Genomic DNA, 21514 nt, shown 5'->3' on the forward strand with positions numbered 1-21514 from the left:
AAAGATCCAGCTGACAAAAACCTCAAGTCAGCAAATCCAATGTGAAGAATGTCCTTTTCAGAGTCCCTGTTTCACAGTCTCCCTGTCACGGAACACCTCAATAGCACCACACAGCAGAGCCTTGCCTGGCCCTTCCTTACAAGGTGAATTATCCTTACCCTGTTCCTCATGCTTAAATAATTAGCTCTTGTAACCCACCCGTGTCTGCCCAGCATTTGTATGCTGAGCTCTGGGGGAGGCTGATGCGACAGCATCGGTCCAAAACGAAGCTCCCATCAGTGGGTTCAAGGAGCCATTGCAAGGCTCAGTGGGTTGGCCCCTGTCCCTCCCACCCCTCATTACATCTGAAGCATAGCATCCTGCACTCAGAGGCAAGCAGCCTGAGAAGGCTGTGTTACCCTAGAAGAGGTACGGTCGGCAAAAGCTCCCCAAGTTAAGTACGTGTGCTGCCGTAATCCTCACCTGCTACTGGATCACTGGATTTGCACCAAAATTTCTAACACAAAAGAGTCAAGGACTTCACAGAAGCTACAATGGTCAGCAGTCAGAAAAACAACTGGTGTGAACAAACTCAAAGGTCTGTCTCATGCATTAGTTGAATAAGGTGAATTTTGATTTTTTTTTTTCACAAAGGAATTCAATGGTATTTAAAGAAATAAAGAACACAGTAAATAAGGACTTCACGGAGTGGGACAACAATCTGCACTACAGCTTCGCAGCATGGAAGTGGTTCATCCTGCAGTCACAGCATTTCATAAAATATCAAAATAAGCACTTATTTCTCATGCAGTTTTCTTTCCTGAGCCTTTCCTTAGTGGACACACCGTGCTTTCTGCTCTTTCTCCTCCCCTTTCCTCAGTGGTCCTTTGGTATTTACCTCCTCTCATTTTGGATTTCCTGTCTCTACCCTAGGGAAAGGATTTTCCTGTGAGAAAAAAATGTCACATTGCTGCTCTGCCTGGATGCCAATAGTCCAAGCCTATCCTCCATCTGAAGCAAAGCTCTCATCTACCTGCTATCAGAATAGTACTGCTCTTAGATTTTCTTCTTTTTTTTTTTTTCTCAGATTTCATTTGGAACTAGCTTTAGGTCCCTAACAGAGCTGCTATTTCCATTTATTAAATTAAGATGGATGCAGCTGTTTTAGGTAAGTGAAGACCTAAACTGGACTAAATCTCAAAATTAAAACCAAGCATCTTTTTGAAAGCACACCTACTCTCTATAGGGTCCTGCATAGCACATATCTTTTTGGGTACTATATCTGATGTTTTGCTCTGAGAGGGGGAGAAAAGCATACTCCATATCTCTTCTGCACATATACAGACAGCAGGGCACAGCAACTCTGCTAGAAGCATCCAGATATGGTGATATTTAACACACACAGCTGTTTCTGAAATTACAGAAGGTGGTTTTGCATGAGAGGACAAATATCCCTGGCAATTCACACCTAATTATTCATGGAAATAAAAGTCACCAGCAGGATGTGAGAGGAAAAAAAGCTGTGCATCTGAGCAGTGAAAATCCCAGGGTATGTTTCTGCTCAGATGGTTGGGACCCAAAACTTGCTCCACTTAAAGCACAGATCAGAGTTTTTTCTCTTTTTCCAGTGACCAAAGAGACCAATAAACCTTTAGTCTCTGGACTGGGTCATGGCCAAGGCTGCTGAACCCTCAGTTGCCTTGCTGACAGGTTTTGGAAGTGCTTGGGAAGGACAAGCTCTGGCTCTGGAGAGGCTAGAAGACAACAGAAATGTGCCATGAGACTGAAAGCTCAGCAGGTATCGTGTTTATGTGCATGCATGTGCAAGCGCAAGGTGTGCATCCTGTACTCAGTGTATGTAACACCAGCAGGGTGCTGAAGTCTGGCTAAAGAATGGGGGAGGATACATTGCTTAGTGCATTTTTGTTTAGAGGCCTTCAGGGTGTTTGGTGCTTAGGATGTTGAAAATGCCTTAGATTTCTTTGCTATCCTCTTGTGGTATGTGATAAGAGATGCTAGACTGGCATGATTGCAACAGCCTGACTATGACAAACAACGGTCTGTGGCTTTGAATGGGTTGTGCTGTACCTCTTAAAGCTGTTATAGAGCATCGGGGAGTGTTTTGTGGCTTGTGGTATATGCAGAATGGGTGATTTGTAGACCTTTTGGGTCTAACCAACTATTACCTCTGCACTTGTGAGGCATTGGATTGGATGGCCCTGGTGGCTTATTCCATGTACAGTGCGTGATATCTCACACTGCTCACTATTTTATGAGAAATAAATTATTGCATTGATTATATTCTCACTTTGAAAGTTGATGAAAAACTTCTTTAATACATATGAAAGAATGTCTGGAGGTAATGCATTTTGGAAAGCCCAGAAAAGCCAGTAGTCTGGCCAGTGCATCACCAGAGAGCTAACTGGGGTTCAGAAGAATGCAGCAGAATTACGTGCAGCCTGGCTTCAGTTTTAGCTTGAACCCATTTGCTTTTCATTTTCTGCAATGAAAGTATAAGAAGAATCTAAATCTACACTTAGTGATCATTCATGGAACTAATGAAAGTCAGATGCAGACAGTGCTTTAATAAAAGTCAGACTCAGTTGCACGGGAAATTATGTGGAGCCTGCAGACACTTTCAAACCAGGGGAAATATCTGTGGAAGGGACAGTTTGGATGATCTTGAACTTTGTCTCAGTTGCAGCCCAAACTCATAATGTTAGAAATCTCTTAAGGTCAGGCTTATAAACAGACTGTCAAAAGTTTGGGGTTTTTATAAATAAAGACATAAGGAACAACCTTTCTGTCATAGCCAGACAATCTATTCACATGCTAAATGTAGTCAGCAAAGCAAACATTGTGCAAAAAATCTGGTGTCTTCTAAGCAATAAGATAGGTGAATAACCAAGTAAAGCTCTTTCAGTGGAGAAAGCATGTGGGACACTGCTCAAAAAATCAAGGTGAACTGTGGGCAAATTGACTGTATAATAGGGAGAAAAAGCAAACCTCCAAAGTGTAAGTCTCACTTTGCCAAGTTCAACTCTGCAGCAAGTAAATATTCCTATGTAGAAAGCTCCAGTAGAATTGACTTAAGCCAGGTGGGCCTAGTTTGAGTTTTATTCTGATCTGGCCTTTCCCTTCTGGTTGATGTTCATTTATATTTTCCACACTGAAATCTGAAGTTTCATTCCATATAAAAGATAAATTTGCTTAACTACAGTTAGAAGCAGAGATACCTGCTTCTTTGCCACTGCAATAATGAGGAGATCTATAAAGCATTGCCACATTCTACCTGGTCAGTACTTTTGTGTCATTTGTCTCTTGCAGACAGACAGATGTTGGAAACTGGTACTGCATTTTTCTGATACAAAGCCTTCTGATTTCAGAGCAACTCCTTAAACACAAGTTCTCACATATCAGTGACAATTCAGGGCAGATAACACCTTGCTTGCTTGGAACTCCAGGTGCCGGACTTCTGAAAACTCAGCTTTTATTCAGTCAGGCAGAAAGTATTTGTTTGGCTGTGACTTTCTTGATGCCTTCTCTGCATGCTGCCCTGATGTCTTTCTGGTTTCTCTTACACATGAACAATATTCAGCCACCTGCATGTTAACTCTGCCTGTTATCAAACCCTCCACCTACGCAACACATTCTTAAACAGCTTTGTGTGTACCCTCATTTTCGGGGTGGTGGCTCCTATTGTTTCAGCTATCTATTCCCTAAAGCCTAATTGCACTTTGCAGTTGACTTAAATGAAAGGTGGTTGTTACACCCACTACCTTCAGCAACTGCCAGCATCACAAGATGAGCATTTTTAGTACCCAGGCAAGCCATTGTGTTTGTGTGCCTCAGAACTGCTCAACAGGACACTAACCACTGATGGCAAGTTTTCTCAGACACACAGATCGCTTCCCATGAAACTGCTAGAGCTGCAGAACACATTCCTCTATATTCCTACAGTAGAGAAGCTCTGTATTTAAATGCAGCAGCTCCCTTTTCCTTGACAAAGGTAGAATCTGTTCCACTCTTCTTCCTGCTCTTTAAATCATTCTCGTCTCTCCAACAAATTCAATTTTCCAGTTAAATATGCCAACAGGCTGCTCTATTTGCTGAAAAATCTGGATTTTGCCTTAGCTGTAGATTCATACCTTTGAAACACAACTCTACACATTTCAAAATTAACCCATATTGTCAGCTAGCCTTAATGTGGTAAGACAGAGTAGTCAGAGTATCTTGGGGAATAAAGACATTTTTACCTTTTGGTCAAAGCTGGCATTTTTGGCAATGAGTAGAAGCTGGTTTCATACTCTGGAAAGCTCTTGACAATGAGACACCCACATTCAAGTTCCTGATGTATTCATCTGAGCAGGTGTGGAGTAAAAACCTCTGCTCCAACTTGGGCAGAACTTTAAAGTGGGATCCTATGTCAGGTCAGTGCCTGATACCAGAAAAAAAAAGGTTCACGAATTAAAACATCCTATTAGCATCCAAAAGCAAACATTAACATAACTAAGTTAACAGGAAAAATATATACGTAAAAAAGAGAGGAACATTTCAAACAGTTCTCCTTTCACTCCAGCAGGGAATAAACAAATTTCAAGCCTCTGACACTGCTAAGGACCAAACATTGTACTCCAGCAGTAACAGAACCACAGCATTAACACCAGTGGAGTTTGGGCAGAAACCTTTAAGGTTCCACTGTTCACAGGGCATTTTCAGACTTTTGGGTGGTTCTTCAGATATGAGTCTCCTAGGAGCCAACTTGGCACTCCACAGCTTGTTCAGTTTTTTTTACTTCCTTTACTTCCTGGGCAAAAGCTGATGTGTGATGGAACAAGGACTACTGGCCCTTGCAGAACTTCCCAAAGCACAGGATGGTGCTCTGAGCACAGCAGCAAGTTCTCCTCCCTGTGGTGCAGCTAATCCCCCACCCTGATCCTGCCCTTTGCAATCATCTCCTTTAGCACAGCTTCTGAATGCTGAACTCTAGGCTGGGCCAGCTCCAAAGCTGAGGAACAATCCCTGTTTGCCTAATGACACCAGCCTTGCCTGGAACAGGGATGTCCTCTCTCTGACCCACTTGACAGAGGAAATTTATCAGCTTTGGAGCTTTTCCACTTTAAACAGAGAGACTTGCTTCAATGCTGCTTGCCAAGACCTGCTGCACAAAGCACACAAAGGAGCACAGTGTCATGGAAATAAATGAGCCACTTCCTTGGGATTCTTCAGCCTGGCAGGTCGTGCCCTGGCAGGTACCTCACCTGGCACCTGTTTTTGCCAACCAACAGGTCATTACCCAGAGGCAACACACTGTTGAGAACAGGCACAAGCTGTTCACAGGAACAAAGAAAACTGAATGCATAGGCAGGCTTTGGAAATCCCATGAAATTTTTACCTGACGAATGACGAGCAGATCACAAAAATGGTTAAATACTTCTGGGAAGTACCAGATCCCATAACTGCTCCATCCCAGGAAATTGCATCATCACTAGGCAGAGGAGTCACGCTACCTCTTGCTTTTTGCTCTGTGGCTTGATGAATCTTTCCTTCCTTTTCTGACCAGATCATGACCTCATATCCACATGTGAGGTGGAGAGCCTCTCTGTGTCAATTCTTTAACTGGATAAGCCAATTATCCTGCACAGGAGGTGTAAATTTGAGCAGCCTCAGGGAAGGGCTCATGCTGAAGTGATACCCCTGTTTCCTGGCCAAGAGGTGGGCACTGACACAACTCAGAAGAGAACAGCAATTCCCCCATATATAAAGACACAATACAGGTGCCTGAGCTCAAGCCATGAATCCTGGTTTCAAATAATCCCTTATTTCAAATCTGTAAGCATACATTCAGCTTGGGAGAGCACAGGAATTTTTGGCACATTTTTGTTCCTGTCAACAGCCTTTCCATAGCTTTTTGCTCTCTCTCCAGTATGTAATGGCTAGTGAGCCCCATTTTAAACACTTGGACTAAGACTTGGAATTGCAGTGTGAGCCCTTGCTTTTAGTTAGGTATGTTGCAAATCATTGTTCCCATGCTGCTGTTGTCCAAAATGACATATGCTACTGCTGTGTAGACCCACAAAAGATTCACAAGGTGACTGACAGATGGAAATTTTCTAACTTTCAAGCAATCATTTCTCTTTTAACAAGATTCTAAAAATACACTTTGATACGTTTCTAAAAGAAAGTTTAAAAAAGCATGGAAGTAATATCACATAGAAACTTCAAAACTTAGTACAGACCTCTGATCTGTGGGGTTAATGGTAAAGTACACATGAGAGCCAATGTCACATATCTGCCTTAAAGCATGAGGTACTAATACTTCTCTCTGAAAAGGTATGTACATTTCCCAACCTAAGTTCAGAAGCCTTCAGTGAAACATCCTATATTCAGCATGAGGCACATGTCCCTTTACTGGTTAGTTCATCCTTGACTTTTGAAATTCACAAAATCCTAAACTGTCAAATAGAACCCTTAATGTGCATATTTTTACAGTAGCCCTGAATGCATATATTTGTATCTGCTCTTTTTGTAACAATACAGTGCTCCTCAAGGAATGGCTGACAAAGCATGGATCCTTACTATGCTTTTAAAATGGGCAGTCTAGGAGAGAGTGAGCTTTTGCCATTCAGTCATGCATGAGCTGGCAGAGGAGAAGAGGTAACAAAACCAGCTGTTCAACTTAGCTGGCTCGGCAACACGCTGTCCCCATAATTAGCTGTGCCCTCTGCAACCTCTTATTAGGCCAGCTGACCTAAGAAACATCAACATTTCCTCAGACCTGAAATGTGTAGAGCCCCAGTCAAGAAATGGCATGCGCTCACCTTCACAGCGACGTGGTAAATCCTCAGTGTGAATGACCCGCACTCCTCAAGTTTAGTTGTCGCTTTCCAAAAGCTGGGGTCGGGACACAGGACTTCACTGATGAAGACATGCTAAACCTTGTCGGGCTCAGAGCACACACACCAAGGCTGCTGGAAGGCAGAATAACCATACAGTCAAAGCCAAGTCACACTGATATTGTACGGAGCGTATTTGGAGGCTTGGCCTCAATTAGCATATAAATTAAGTGGTACACGCAGTCGCAGCTTGCCAGAAAATGAGACAGAATAATCTCCCCAATTTGGCAGCTCTCTAGAGCATTTAGTTTGTGAATGAAGAGCCAGGCGCACTTGGAAGCCAAGCTGGGTCCACAGCTTACAGCCAATTGACTTTACATGGTGAAAGCAGGTCTTGAGAAGGCGTGAAGCAGCCCCGTGCTTTTTCTGCTCTTAAACGAAGTTTCTATTATAGGAAAGTGACTTTAAAGATACTAATCACCGTTCCAGTAGACTGATAGCATTTCACCTATTGCATCCCCAGGCCCAGATGAGCTGTGGTATGGCTCGCCTGCTGCAGGCATCTGGCCATTAACAGAGTGCTTGATTTTATTCCAAGTAAAGAAGAAGGAACGGAAAGTTCACAGGAAAAACGATACGGAAAAGATGTGACCACGTAGCTGCTGAGCTTTTACACAGGCAGAAATTTTACTTGGGGATCTTTATTAGGGTAAAGAATAAGGACACAGAAACTGGCACACAAGAGCACAGAGGGAAAGAGTAGATGTGTTTATTTGTATAGCCTACACAAGCCTTTTAGGGTGTTTCAATTGAAACAGAGGGAAGAAGGCTTGTGTTTTTGTGCAGATGCCTTTCACATTCATTAGATTTTAGTTTCTCTTCTTTAAATATTTTCAGTTGTCAGGGGCTCAGCTCAGACGCAAAAGCAAGGAAATGTAAGCACAAAGGTATGCAGATTTTTCCAAGAGCAGTGCAGTCTTGCTCCTATAGCTACATAGTTTGCTTTGGGGACAATTTAATTTCTCGGAGAGAAAGCACGACAGGTTTAAAAATAGGTAAAATGTACAGGGGAAAATCAGTGTTGGGCACGAATGGTCTTTTTTCTTAATACTTTAAACTCTGGTTTAAATAGAGTGCCTTGAAAAATAAAATCCACAGTCAAGCCTAGTCTGACTATATACATAACTGTATTTTATTCTCCATCCTGGGACAAATGCTTCTATTCATTATAGGGTAGGAATGACAAGAAAATTGTATAGGTCTCTCTTAAAATCCACTCTGTATCCTTCAGCTAGCCTGCAGTTTCTTTTTACACTGAGTTTGTCCTTTTCCCTTATTTTTAAGCTCCAGTTTAGTGCTTTCCTATGATTCTATAGCAGCTGCAATTTGGAGCTGCACAGATGACCCACACATCACAAATGGCCTGGGACTCCTCCTCAGCTGGGCTGAGGTAGGTGCTGTGGTTCTGCACTCCTGCCCGTTTCCCCTTGTCAGCAGCTGAACATGTGGGTTCCTATCAAAATCCAGAGTCACTACCTGGTCCTGGACTTGCTGTAGCAGTCAGGTAGATACGGTCCTATCTGGTGCTCACAGCTAGCAAAGCTGTGATCTGAATAACCTATTTTTCTATGGCATGAAATGGTCAAGCAACCTTAATGAAAAGCAGAAATGACAGTGTGCTTGAGCAAGAGCTGGGAATTTGAACAACTTGGATAAAAGAAACGTGTGACATCCAACTTGCTTCAGTAAAAAAAAAATTAGATTAATGTCACAAGACAAGAAAAACGTTGAAATAAAAGTACTCCTTAAAAAGCCCCTCCCCTTGTCCATTTCATTACTGTTACCCAGCCCTTGGCAATCTGCTTTCCTGGTAAGCCATTTCTGGCACAGCTATTGCATGAAGGGTGGTTTCTGATCTTGCACTCTGTAAAATATCCCATTCAAGTTTCAACAAGGGAGAAATTTTTCTCTGAGGAATTAGCATTTGTTTAACCCACCCTTACAAAAAAAAAAAAAAAAAAAAAAAGGAGCAAAGTGGTTCATCAAGAATGAGTATAGCAGAATGAAATAAACCCATGACTCAGGGCTGAACCAGAGTTGTGATGTAAATCTACTAGTGACTTCAACTTGCATCTGTTCAAATTAAAGGGCAAAACTGCTCTAATCTTGTTAAGTCTTGCATATTCTGACACCACCACCTGAACTGGAACAGCAACATAATTTTCCAGTTGTCTCCACACTTTGCTTTCTTGTGGTCAGAACCCAACAGTAGCTCTGACAGAAAGAGAGGGCTGCTTCCCAAAATTTTTGCTTTGTAAATACATTTCTTATTCATGCTTCTAGGCACATAACATCACCCCCGGGATCATGAACCTTTTATGACCATGACCTATAGCTTAGAAGTTACAGTTTATTACAAAATGAAGCTCTCTCCTGAACTCACCCACAAAAGGCCCTGCACAGATTAATTCATAAATCTTGTTTCTGTCTCTCTTCCCCTACCTCAAAAACTGAAAAAGCAAAGCAGCATAGATGAGTAGAGCAGGAATGATGATAATTATGTGGAGCTTTTTCTTGATCCGTATTATCTCAGCACACAGTCACATCACCTTCCTCTCCTTGCCTTGATGACTGCCAGAGCTGCATCCAGCCCTGACACCAGCTCCTGCCTCTGGTGAACTTCCCCATTTGGAAAGTCTATGTGCTGAACAGTTTGTAAATATTCACTAACCCCCAGCTATTTCTATTGAGCCTTCCTGTACCTATTACTTGTAGAAACTGTCATTGAGAAAGGTCAGGAACAAGGCTGATTTCTTCTTCAAAAGGAACTAATGTGTAAAACAAAGATCTCAGAGGAGTTAACAACCTTCTGTGAGTGTAAACATGAACTACAGAGACCAGCTGCAGAATAACAGTTCAGTTTCACCTATAAACAAACTGAGTTTTACAGTGGGTTTATGTATCTATTTCGGTGAAGTTATTTATTCTACAGGAAAAAAAATGCTATTTGTAAGGCCCCAGGAAGGCAGGGGGATGAGAGGAGAAAAGGAAGTCCTGCTTATGTTGTTAGAAGAAGTTTCACTGCTAGACTCAGAAAGAGACTCTAAAATAAATATTTCACAAAGCCACAAATTTTGAAAGTCTTCAGGAAAATGATGCCTTTTTTAAAGCAAAAAAAAAATAATCTCACAGTTCTTCCAATAGGATATTTAAAGCTACCTTCCTGCCTTTAAAAGCACACCCTGCTTTTTGTTTCCTGGCTGGGTGGGGGGAAAAACCCCACAGAGATACAAGATACAGAAATTGCAGCCAAAGGTAAACAAGAATAGTATGTGTTTAGTATCTGCATGAGGCAGTGAGGTGAATGGAATAAAAACTGGATTGAATATAAAGGACAAGAAAGAGATTGATTGCTCAGGTCAAAGACTCTTTGAAGATTCAGATTAAAAACTGTTCTGTGTGGCCTTAATACAAACAGTATGTTTTAAATTAATTAATTTCACACAGTAACTTGCTGCATATAGGTTAAGGCCACACTGAAAGAAGGGTGGCTCTAACTGAAGGAGGCTTCTAAGTGAAAACAAGTGATATCTGTCATCTTCATCTAATGTAAAACACACAAGTACTAAAACATGCCATTTCTTACGCCATCCTATCTTGTCCCTCAGAAAAGTCCAGCTTCTTCTGTAGCTAAAACTCAAAAGCAGACTCTTTTAGTTTCTAAAAAGATGAGATAGTTGTTTTTTATTCTCAGATTTCTCCAAAACACCAAAGTGGTCTGGAAACCTAATCATGAGTAACAGGCACCCAAATGGCACCAAGACAGGAAACATTTCCAGAAGCTCTCAAGCCAGTAGGACCCTGTGAAACCACCACATTCACTGAAAAGCTTTACTTGTTCCTTCCAAAGATGAGCTTTGGGGCCCAAGGAGCCATAGGTTATATTAAGAGTACACCAGCCACTGATCTGTCATTACTTTGTTTCTTCTCCCACCATGACCTATTCCACAGATATTTGGAGCTTTTTTAATCATTAACTTAAACTAATATTTAAAAAACTAGTCTTGTGTCCCTCTTTTCTCTGATTCTTGACTTTATTCTCTGCTGTATTAATAATGACTGAAGTATTTATCTTGTTTAATGTACAATAAATACTATATATAAACTGCTTTACTCTGCTAATTCTGTCACTTGTATTATACACTAAATTTAATGATTTAATCCCAAGGCATGCTCTATACTCCTGCTTCATGAAGTTTGATGCCCAAATAAAATTCTTTTCTTACTCAGTATTAGCAAGAGAAATAAGTACTAGTATTAGCAAGAGAAATAAGTACTAGCGTAATACAGTGACAAATTTATTTGAACTAAAAGTACAAATTCAGATCCAATCTACTAACCATTTGAGGCCAAATACAAAAGAGCACAAGAAGCAACAAAATGTCTGTGTACGCCTCTTGATGGACTTTGAATGCATGCTACTAGAAAGAAAAGCAAACCGTGGAAATTTTTTAGATCCACTTTCTAGAAGGCAAACTAATGACATTTTAATACTGCCTGATTGATTCAGAGTCTACTAGAGTCACATTTCAGAAGGATGCAGCTCTGTATCAGTATCTCCAGCAGCAATCCTCTGATTTTTATTATCTTTAAGCAGGAACTATTCAGACAAACAGCATCAACACACACCACACAAACAGCTGTGCTGCTGTTGCTCAAAAAGGGACGGGGGACCAAGCAGGGATTCTGCCACAACGGGCTGGCCCCAGAGAAACATTAACAGGGTACTTTCAGTTTGGCTGAGCTGACATCCCATGTGGTTTAGGTGCATTTCAAATGTTATCTTTTATCTCAGCACAGGAGCTCAATGTGTGTCCTGCTGGGTCTGGGCAGTTTGGTAAAGTAAGAGCATGTGTAGTCAGGGACTTGGTTGAAGCAAGTAACTCCCATTTTCTAGGAAGCATTACAAGCATTGTAATGGGAGAAACATTCAGTATTTTATTTTTAATTAGCAGGTTGTCCTTTTAGAGATTAATCCAAAATGAAATATCACTATTAATGTTTTAATTTAAAGCCTTTCTACTTATTGGTTACTACTTCTAATGCTTCATGCCTGCAACTAGGTTGTTAAATTTAACTTCCTGTATCTCTAAATAAGCAGCTTTTCTTTTTCTAAACCATAAAGTTTCACTTATTGTTAAATTTCAGAAAATATTTTAGCAAGATGGAGTTAGTATCAATTAAAACATGGCTTTATTTTCCACAAACAGATTGCTCTGTACTTTCAATTTGAAATATTGAAAAAATAAATATACATTTTAAGACTTACGTAAACCTTTTAAAAGTTTAATCTGAAATGATTCTTCTTCAAAAACAGGAATGTTTATCCAAGTTGCAGAAAGTACCTGAGGAATACTGAGTTCACTTGCCTGTAAATATGAGTTAGGTATTGATTTTGGAAGATCAACTATGCATCTGCCTCAGCCTGAGTAGGGAATTTAGATCTTACCATCCAGTGTAATGGGAAGGAGTCAGAATAATTTTTTATATTTGCACAAAACGCTTTTGGTTTTTGGCAGTTAACAAAATGTATTTTAATCCATCACAAATGTCATCGACATCTTGGTGGAAAGCCAAAAGCTTTTTCTTTGAACATGTTGGGCTCAACTGGCACATCTGGAAAAACTAATATTTTGAAGTCTTGCTCCACTTCATTTAGTTTTTGATTCGTGATATACCAGAAAATCTAGATTTGCAGAAACATGTAGACAAATCTTAGTGCCATGGTCTAGGTGACTTGGTGGTGTTCAGTCAAAAGTTGGACTCGACCTCAGAGATCTTTTCCAACATAATTGATTCTGTGATTCCATAAAAAGACTGCAACATGTCACAAGTTAACCAAAATTCTAATTAGATACCCAAGCCAAAGGCTAGGATTTTTCTCAGAATTCAGTCAGAGCAAACAAGTCTCTTAAAAAAGGCTGGGATTTTCTTTGCACTATAAGAACTGCAAGTATTATAAAGTTCCCATTGCTTAAATACCCACAGCAATAGTAATAAAACTGAAAGACTGACAATATCTATGTCACTGGTGAAGTCAAGAGAATTAGTCCTGGAAATAAAAATATGAAGAATTCATTTTTAAATATTCTAGTCTGTACTTTCTAAAGTAACTGTGAGTTTGGATCTCTGATTCTGCATATGCAACACACAGAGCAGCTCAGATGGCATTGTTTTGCAGACAGTATTGAAGACTTTCCCTCTGAAAACCCAGATCCTACATGGTGTATTTTAAGAAGACACCACTGGGAAGACAACACCAATAGTCACTGTAGAAAATTATGCCATGCAATTTCAGTCTGTGCTTCAGCAGGGACTTCATTATGGATCACCCATAATCCACATGCAGTTTTTGGTCACAATTCTCAAAGTAAATTTTAAACAGCTATTTTCATTGCCAAGGGAAAGATGGGGTAGTTTCACTGCCTAACTGAGGGACCTACCTCAGGAGGTTACATTACAGGACCAGTCTCCTCATGCACCCTCTTTGATCTTTCTATCAGGGATATATAAGCAGCTGGTGACACCAATACACCTTTGAAGAAGGGACGACTCAGTATTTGGGAGCTGTGTCATGAGAATCCTTTTTTTCTTCCTTTGTGAACTGCCAGATACCCACCCAGCCATCCCATGCCATGGAATAGGGACAGCTTTGATCTAATTCCCTGGGGGAAGAGACAGCCTGAAGTTGCTGCTTCTGCAGCTCATTCATGACACAGATTTCTTAGGACAGCCATGGCCTGAACCCTATGTACGAACCCCAAGGGGCTGCTGGCTGCTGTGGGCAAACTAGCCCCTTTCCTGCTGTACAGCAGCTACTGAGAGCCCATGTTTAGGATATAAGGAATGACCAAGTACTGAACTGAAGCAATGCTCCTGCTCCAAGCTGCCTGCATGAGGAAAGGCTTTCCCAGCCTCGCCCCACTATTTAGGTGGGCCAAATGCCCTTGGCACTTACCTTGGTGATACAAAACACCTCTAGATATCCAGCCCAAGTCCTCGATTTTCTGGCCAGCTTACATGTGCCTTTAGGAGTGTAGTCACTGACCTTGACGGCATCCAAAGTGCACAGGGAGGTACCGGGTGTTTCAGCCTCTCCCACCACCCCTCATGTGTGTTCTGCCTTTCTGTCCTCACAGACAGCTCTTAAAAGTGACAGAGGGGCCACAGAGAGGCCAGGCAGAGACACGGGTGTGTGCACATACATGTGCTGCCTGCTGCCAGCTTCAGGCCATCCCTGTCCTGTAAACCAGGGTGAGAGGGGGTGTTCAACCACCTCCCTTTCTATTTCCTCCATATGCCAGGGCTGCCCGTGTTCAGACATCGACCAGCAGCCCAAATAATATGGTCAGACATGCTGGAACATCTTCTGGAGGTGCAAAGAAAAGGAGGTGGGGTGAGAAGATTCGCATTAAGAAGATAAATGTGTTAAAAGTGTCAATATTTAAAGCTGGCTAAAAAAAATGATATTGAAAGCTGAAAATCAATCTTCTATAAGCTAAGAACTGTTCCTATACAAAAATCATCTGTCAGCATTAATAGCCTAAGGTATATTCCTATATATTCAAATCCTAAGTCAGCTGCAGTCCTTATGCAGGTGTACCTTCATTTCTTATAAAATTGAAGAGACTGGTTTTCTGTCTGAGTCTTTAATCATCACTAAAATATATATCTTTTTAAACTGATCAGAAGCAGCCATACCTAGAGGCTGGGAGGCACTGGGCAGGGGTTCTGCTTACATATGCTGGGGATCTCAACTTTTGATTGGTACCAGAGAAGCCCAAGCTAGACAGTGTGAACAGGCAATACCTCAGGACTAGACTGAAGTCAGCCATACTAGGGTCCATCTTCACACTTTTCTTTAGATTTTGTTTCATTAATGAAGAATGATGACACATTAAACATCTTCCTCCAGACTGTTTATTCCCTGTGCGAGTCACAGGGACGTTTAAACTCACCAACCAAATAGTCTCAAAAAACCATCTTTTAATACTATCTAACAAAGTAAAGTAATCACGTGCCTATGCCAAATGAGTCAGCAAATACACATAATCCTTTCTAAGGCAAAGTAATGGCTTGTCAAAGGCATAGTCTGTTTTAGGTAAGTTCTACTGCTCCTTACAAACAGGCCCATATTATCAAAACTGATAACACTGGAAAGACTGGATATCAGTGACTCTGTGAGGAATGGAAGATTGTTTTTTTTCCCCAGTACTAATATTTTCTCCCTTAACCACATCATATACCCTCATGAAAAGGCTGCTACTCCCTATATATCCCTTTGCTTTATTTACCACCTATGGCTGCAGCACTTGAACCCATGTGCTCAATGGATCCTCAGAATTTGTTTGCAAAATGGTCCACTGAGACAAAACATCACCTTACAAGATGAAGAATCACATGCTTAATTGCCTTCTCTGAACAAGCAGAGGTAATTGCAAAGTATCTTGTATTGATGACTCTTCTACATGTAGGTCCAAAAGGAGAAATGAGTCTTAGATGCATTCAATATGGGGCTACAGAAAGCAATGACTCTGCAATCAGAGCTGTTTTTCTTATATGAAAAAGTGATTACTCAACCAGTGCTGACTGTTTAGGAAGCAAAAAAGAACTACAAGGAACAAATGAGCAATACATTCAGCTGAATATTGTTTCTCTCCAGTGGGAAGAGTGCAGTTTTTTTAGTATTAATTGCCTAATCATACAATTTGCCCCTCAAGGATAGCAAATCATTTGCATGGACCATTCAGAGACAAAGCCATTTGCCTACAGCTGAGACACTGCAGGAGATTTATGAGGCTCATCTACATCAGACATTTCCAAAACATCGTGCAAAGTTGTACAAATACCCAAAGAGGCCTCAGCTAGGGTAAAGTTTAATTTTTTTGCTTGATATTATGAAGCTGGATTTTCCTGACAAGGTTAGAGGGGCCTAACAGCAAAACAATTTTTATTTCCAAAGGCTAGTAAGGCTACACAATTATATGTCCTGCTTAGCTTGGATTTAAAGTAATTAGCCTGAAAATTTAGGAGCCACACAGATGAAGCAAACATCCGGAGGAGCTACACAGTTAAAACTTTTGCAAAGTTTTGAGCCTGTGCCTCTCTGTTGCTTGTTCCACTCAAAGTTTCCTTTGATAATTATTAGATCCATTACTAGCGTGTGAAGAAGAGATGTGCAAGACAGATGTCACTTGCTTCTTAACTTTCTTTCAAGGATTCAAGAAAAGCAGAAATAAAAAGTCTGGTACCAAGAGTGAGAGGCTCGCTGCTGAGGCTCCAGGTAGGCCCATGACATCTCCTCAACTCTACATCCAGCCATAGATGAACAATGCTGCAGGACCTGAATGGTCTTAATTAAGGTTTCCCAGACAAGTTGCATGCAAGATACTTCTCATATTACAGAAACTGCCTGAACCAGCAACCATCTCTTACTGCTTGTGTACAAAGCACAGAGTCCAGAGCTGCTGCTGTTACCAGTGTCAATACTGAGGTAAACTAATTTTGGGAACCATTCTTCTAAGTGAAGATGGATCAGTGATGAAAAATTAGGAGATGGTGGGGGGCAGAAGTAGACGAGGATTTATGTGGGAAGGTGGTACTTGCTGGTACCAGTCACGAGAGCTGCCCGGAGGCACAGGTCAGGAGCTTCCCGTGCTTTGTGCACCAGCCAGTAGGCACAAGAGGGACTGCCAATGGGTGCCATAAGAGGGACTGCCAGTGCCAAAAAATATATTATATCCACTAAGCTGATGTTGTGGGTTGATCCTGGCTAGACACCAGGTGCCCATCAAAGCCACTCTATCACTCCCTTCTTCAGCTGGACAGGGTACAGAAAATATAACAAAAGGCCCAGGCTGGCCACAGGAACACAGCCTGCTTTGGGCATCCACCTGCTCTGGTCCTCCGCAGGCTGCAGGTGGATATCTGCTGCACCATGGGCTGCAGGGGGACATCCTTCCTCACTGTGGTCTTCACCATGGGCTGCAGGAGAATCTCTGCTCCAGTGCCTGGAGCACCTCCTCTGCCCTCCTGCAGTCACCCTTGTGTCTGCAGAGCTGATTCTTTCACGTACTCTCACTCCTCTCTTCTCTGACTGCAATTTGTTTCTGCAGAATAACTTTTCCCTCTTTCTTGAACATGTTATCACAGAGGCATTACTCCTGTCACTGATGGACTCAGCTTTGATCAGTGGTGGGTCCATCCTGGAGCCAGCTGGCATTGGCTCCATTGGACATGGGGGAAGCTGCTGGCAGTTTCTCACAGGAGTCACCCCTGTAACCCCACTGCTACCAAACCCTTGCCATGCAAATCGAATAATGTTGAGCTTGTGCATTAGCAAAGAAAAAGAAAAGCAGCCAGGGCAGCAGTGGTGAGCGTGGCTGTGCTCAGGGCAGAGACCCTGGGAACAAAGCAGAGCAATGCAGCAGGAGAGCTCCTGGCCTCAGGAACCCAAAGGCTTCTAACTTCCTGTGGAAAATGATACCCTGTGACAAACACAAACCCCTGTGGCTAGCAACAATTTCATCAAATTCAGTAGCATGGGAACAGAAAAGAAAGCTTAAATTAATACACAGCTTTAAAAACAATTAAACTCAAGTTTAATTTGTGTTCGTTTGCCAAACCAGAATATTAATTGCTTGCAAATATTTGAAGATTACCAAGTATTTGTAAAAGTGTTTATGGCTCCTAAAGCATTGATCAATATTAACAAGATTATGAAATTTAGAATGTCCAAGTACATTTCCTTTCTTTCTCTAATGCTCTTCCATGTATTTCAGTCATGTAGTGGGGGAATAGAAGTAGCATAATTAGGATAACTAGACCAAGCCCAGAGTAAGAAGAGCAAATAATCCAAAAATATTAAGCAAACTATATATACACCATACAAAAATGACTAATGCCACATACATCTGGAGGAAATTAGAGTTAATTGGAAATAATGAACTAACCAAGCAGGCCCAACTTCATAGTCTGTTATTTGTGGTGGCCAGCACTAGCAACAGTCAAGACATTCATCCATATTTGTATGCTCCATTTTTTAGTTGTCACTGCAGCTCTACATAAATAATTCTATCACATCCCCCATCATCCAGACATATTGCCTAATATGTAAAAATAAATTGCTATATTTCTTCTCATCTCTCTCCCATCCAAACCACAGATATCTCCTGTATGCAGCATATTATTAAAATGTTGAGGAAGGCAAAAGTTAATAACTGGTTTCTCCATAGGAAAATATCTTATGCTCTGAAGGGATTTATTATGTGAAGTCAGGCAGGCTGCAAAGTTTGCTGATGAGAAACAACCCCTCTGCCTTATTCAACTGTTTTGACAACTGTTAAATACAAGTGATGACACAGTTGAAATACCTAGTCTGAAACAAGATAAGATGAATCCCTCATATTAAATGCTTTCTTGTACTAACACCTGTTTTTCCATGTATTAGCACCAATAGCAGAACAGCACTCAATACAGATGAAAGCAGAATTGGACTTGTAACCTTTAATGTGAGTCAGGTGTGATTCATAGCTCAAGCTATGTCATTCCTATCTGTACTTGCTTATTTTATAATAAAAAATGGGCCTTTTAAATACTAACTCTCATGAGATCCGCAGCCTTGTACTTCCATGCTGGCAGCTCAAGCCTAGGACAGGGCATACATGAAAAAATCCCCTGCTGCTGTTGAATAGGGGGGCTCATTAAAAGGCACCCCAAAACCCTAGCCAAATCCCCAGTGGGCCAAACACAGGAATGTCCCCACTTTTACTGGCTCCCAGCCTGAAGCCACTCTTTCCTTCACTGTCTTTTCTCACTGAGCAGCAAAGTCACAGAATTGGGTCAAGGATGCTTCAGCTCATGAGTGAAAATCCCTGTGCTCAGCAGTGAGACACACCCAATATGACAACAGCTCTCCAGCATCCCTCCAGAATTTCCTCAAGGACACAGCAGACTGGGAAAAAATGCCATGAAAAAAAAAATCCCAGTGCACAGACTTATGCTTAGAAAGATGTTAATACATCAATAAATGGGACAGAAAAGGGCAACAGGCAACCAGAATGGAATTTCTTTGTAGGTAGCTTGCCAATAGTCTACACAATGGAGTGGATATTGCACGGAGTGAATAATGAAATATTGAAAATAAGTTTGTTTTCAAAGGCCAGTAGAAAGCCTTTAAGAATAAGAGTAAAGACTACTAATCTTTACCACCCTAATGTATTTGCTCTGTAGCATTTTATAGGCAAGCAAAGAACATATAATTCTGCTAGAATTCAACAGACCAACCACATATTAGGAGCCCAACTAAAAACTAAAATTAAAGCTGAGATTTTCATACTGTGTAGATTTCTTCCAGTCTATCTTTCAGACTTGGCTAGCATAATGAATTCTTTTCCTTTGACACAGACCATCAATATCTCATGAATATTATAACATGTCCAAGTCCAAGCAACTGCAGAGTCAAGCGCTTGCAAGCAGTTGATTACAGCACACAGAGCTATGTTGGGATTTGTCTCTCAAAAGGCAATCAAAGAGTGCCAGTGCACTAAGATGAAGCCACACTGTTAGAATCAAAACGTTTCATACAGCTGCTTCCAGAGCAGGGCAGCAACCCTTCTGACTCTAGAAAGCTACCAGAACTGGTTAGACAATGGAAATTTGGCCTATAGAAGCTAAACAAGTGAAGAAGCAACAGAAAATTACACTCGGAATTTCAATGACACCCACCACTGGTTTTCAGCTGGTTTTGTTTACACATTCTAGCCTGACACACAGTTTAGTGAATACTGTGATTTCTCTATGAAGGTAACAGCCCAAATGGCAGCACAGATTCAAAAAAAAAAAAAAAAAAGCTTCTCTAACCCCAAACTGAATTTCTCAGCCTTGTAGTGTGAAAAGTACCAGTGCCAGACCAACAGCAAAACACAGAAGCTTTTCTATTAATTAGAAAACCTTTTGGGGCAGGGTGGGGGCTCCAGGTCACACATTGCAGCCCACCATCAATAGTCTTTTCTGTACTTCTGTAGACACATTTGTATTTGTCCCATTTAGACATGGTGAGGAACGCTTTTTTGGGCAAAACTGAATCCTGTTTGTCAGTTCAAAGCATTACTATAAGGCATCCCCAATTCTGTTGTACAGTAGATAGAAGTGGTAGTCTTTCCATCTCATTGCTTCTACTCCTACTCACAGCATCAGACCTGTGCCAAAGCATCAGTATCAAAGTATCTCTTCAACCCCTGAAAAAGGAAACAAGGGTTCCCATCAGCTTCTCTCCTCATAACCAGCAGGCCTACTCAGAATGGATGGGCTTACCAGAGGAAGAAAAATAATCTGCAAATGCAAGTTAATTCACAGGCAGTTGCACTCTGAGTTTTGTGCCAACTAACATGTTCAGGTAAAGCCAATATAAGACTGTGACCCTACTTATAGCATAAGTGGTCATGAACTGCCGAAAGGCTGGCACTAGCTAAATGTTCATTTCAAAGTGTCTTGTTTTTCCCAAGAATTGATTTCCAGTTTGTGGAGAAAGACTAACATGAAATGTCATTCTTTTGTCCTCCATAGCAACTGTTGCCCCTACCAAAGATCTGTATTAAAGCCCTCCTGAGAGAATTTTATCTATTTCATCATACTTAAATCTCAGGGAATAAATGGAAGAGGATTATTTCTGCCCTGCCTCACAGAGACATGCAGGAGCTGCTCTTAGTCCTTGTGCCTGTTTTCCCCTCCTTCATGCAAGTCAGAGCAATAAGGCTTTACTTGCAGCCCCCTAATTCAAACAGTGGACAAGGGTAATCACATTTCACACTTCATGGTTTAAACTGATCACCATATGGATTAGGAAAGAAACTGTGTCTCACCGCATACGAAACTATCACACCAGTTCATAGCTCTGTTAGTGGTTTCTTTGCTGTAGGCTCAAGAATTAAGTACTTGCCCCAGCTGGAGGTGTGGATGCTGGATATGCATATCTTCCCCTTGCTGCTTTGTTTTTCTAGCTCTGTTTTTGAAACTTGTCCAGAGCAGAAATCAAGACAAGTTTCATTGCTCTGAGCTGAGGATGCCTTTGTGAGATTTCACACATTGCACTTTCACATACCAATAATGACTTGCTAGGAAATACCCTTGCTGTGCTAGTTAGAATGCACTGGAAGAATGGCTTTGATCATCTTCAGATGCATTCAGTCTTTGGGGCTGATTTTTCATTTCAGATTAAGTTTTAACATAGTTCCCATTAGGACCTTTAGCCATTTTGAGGGTTTTAGTTAGCTTTGTTTGCTTATTTGTTTGTTTGTTTGTGTGTGCGTGGGTGGGTTGTTTGTTATTGTTTTGGATTTTTTTGCTTTTTGTTAAGCACAAATTTTACATTTTAAAGCTATTTTTAGAAAAATCCAAGTTTTCATAAAGATTTTGGGGGGCGGGGTGTGATGCACCCACAATGTGTCTGCCCAGGTGGCTGTCCTTAACAGCTCTGAGAAACCTGCTAGGTAAAACAGCTGGAGACCTTCTGAACAGTTTCCAAAATTTTGGTGGGGAACACAACTGCAGTTTCCAGGGCCTGAATCCACATTCAAGAGATGCTGTACCTTCAGCCGCTGCCAGGCTGCAGCAGTAACAGCAGCAAAGCTGTGGAAATA

The sequence above is a fragment of the Pipra filicauda genome, unplaced genomic scaffold (assembly GCF_003945595.2).
Source record: "Pipra filicauda isolate LSUMZ 115617 unplaced genomic scaffold, ASM394559v2 scaffold179_size1759329_pilon, whole genome shotgun sequence".
NCBI lineage: Eukaryota > Metazoa > Chordata > Aves > Passeriformes > Pipridae > Pipra > Pipra filicauda.